The 2290-nt window shown below is 51.6% G+C and overlaps 1 pseudogene; it reads left to right on the plus strand.

Annotated features, from left to right (window-relative positions):
- The first annotated feature begins 86 nt into the window (after positions 1-86).
- LOC123177273 (disease resistance protein PIK6-NP-like) lies at positions 87-2011 on the plus strand (annotated as a pseudogene).
- The last annotated feature ends 279 nt before the right edge of the window (positions 2012-2290 follow it).

A 2290-nucleotide genomic window follows, 5' to 3' on the forward strand; every position in this document is an offset into this window, starting at 1 on the left:
AGATCGCGAAGAGCAGCACAAAACTCTGCATCTCCTATCCAGCCATCCACCCTCCCCACAGAGTCGATAATCAAGAGAGCGGGAGAATGGAAGGAACGACCGCCCAGCTTGTGTCCATCGTCGGGCAGCTGGTGGGTAAGGAGTACCGGCAGCTCCGCGGCGTGAGTGCCCAGGTGGCTGAGCTCAGCGACGAGCTGGAAACCATGAAAGCCATCCTCCGCATGCTCTCCGAAGCAGAAGAGGGCGCCGTGGACCACTTCATCCGGGTGTGGATGAAGCAGGTGCGCGAGCTCGCCTATGACGCCGAGGACTGCGTGCACCTCTACATCTTCCGCATCCGGTGCCGGTCCAGAGACCGCTTCCTCGTATGGTCGAAACACATGCTGGGTACGCTTTCTTCTCGCCGCCAGCTTGCTTTGGAGATCAAGGCACTCCGCGCCCGTGCTGTCGTGATCAGCGAGCGCCAGGAACGTTACGGGCTCAGCCGTGAGGTGCTGAGCCGCTCTACTTCTCCTTCCGCTTCCACGCCTGTGCTCGGCCATGCGCTCAGGCAGGTGCCAAACGACCCTGACCATCTGCTGGAATTTTTGTCTATTTGGGCCTAGCCCAATAGCAGTTTCAGAAATTCCTAATAAATCCTAGAGGCCCACGCAGCCCATTCGTGCAAGGCAAGAGGTGGAATTAAAGTTTAGTCCCACCTTGCTAGTTTAGAGGGAGTTGGACCTTTTTATAAGGGAGGCTCCTTCCCCACTTGTATGAGTATGAGAACAAGAGGGATATCCACACGCGCTCCTCCTCCGCCGCCCGCCTCGCCATGACGCGGGTTGCGGGAATGAGCCGATGTAAATTTTTGCCACGCATTACGGGTATACGAAAGGGCACGCGAAAGCTGAAACGTTTTGCTGTAGTGGAGATTGAATACGAACGGCGCACCTCTTCGCCTGCTGCCTGTTCGTTTCGTCTCCCTCGTTCTCTTCAGCTCCCAGCGCAGCCTCTCGCCTTCTTCTCTTGCGCCTATAAAAGGGAGGTCGCTCCTCCCAGAGAGACGCACCAGAATTTCTTCCTCCTCTCGCCACAAGTTCCTGAGCACTGCGCTGCTGCTACATTCTTCCTCATCCCGGCTTGCGGCGTGCACCGCAGGTCGGGACAGTAGGCCTCCGAGACCGCACCTTTTGAGTCATGTACGGAAGAAGGGTGATAAGGTTTTTGGGGAGCGCTCAGCGCGACTACTGGTTGCTTCATCACGGACGATCCGGTCGCCGACGACTACTTCCCCGACGATGACTTCTTCCCCGACGTCCACGACCTCCTCGACGACATGGCAGGCAAGGACACCAATCCCAAGTCCAGCGCTTCTGCTGCTGCTGTGCCGTACATGTTCATCTCCTTTCTGTTAGAAGTCCTGCTACAGTTCTTGGCTCTAGTTTCTGCCCTACGTATGTTAGGTTCTATTTCGTATAAGCAACTTCATCTAGTGTCTGTTCTAGATGTGTTTAGCTCAAGTTCATATATGCAGACGCTGTTTACTTTATCTCTGTCAAACTGCATGACTTGCTTTATATTTTTGCTATTTTAGTCATGCTTTATCTAGTATTTCTGTTAATAAAATCATTCGGTAAATTGCTCATATTTCCAACACCATCTAGTCGGCATCACAGAGAAGTCTACCAGACTGGCCGCCAAGGTGAAGGCGGTGACTGACAATGACATGACGCTCAAGGTTTTCTCCGTCGTGGGATTCGGCGGGCTCGGGAAGACTACGCTGGCGATGGAGGTGTGCCGGCAGTTGGAGGCCGACTTCCAAGGCCAAGCTCAAGTGTCTGTGTCCCAGGCGTTCCGCGACACGAAAGATTTGGAGGGATTACTGAAGCGCATACTTCTTCAAATCGAAGCCACGAAAGATAGGCATCGACGACGACGACGATGAACAAGATCCACCGGACGATGACATCGACAGCATGCGTGTAGACAAGCTTACCGACAAGCTCAAGGAGGTTCTCGAGGACATGAGGTAAGTATAAAACACTACGCACAAACTATCTCATATATAGGACGTACAGTATATCTCTATATATTTATTAGTTTCTATGTATTCTTTTTCATTTGAATCTATCAGTCTGAGTCTGTTAAGATTGGTCTCGAAAAGTTTTCAGATGGAACGAAATGTTAGCCACTCTCATTTGGTGGGGTCTAGATATAACGGCATATAGAATAAAGCACCCTAATCTGACTATAAATGATACTCCATTCATTTACTTGTACAAGGCCATAAATGTAAATTACAGGTATC

Source organism: Triticum aestivum, unplaced genomic scaffold, assembly GCF_018294505.1.
Source record: "Triticum aestivum cultivar Chinese Spring unplaced genomic scaffold, IWGSC CS RefSeq v2.1 scaffold169435, whole genome shotgun sequence".
In the NCBI taxonomy this organism is placed as follows: Eukaryota; Viridiplantae; Streptophyta; class Magnoliopsida; order Poales; family Poaceae; genus Triticum; species Triticum aestivum.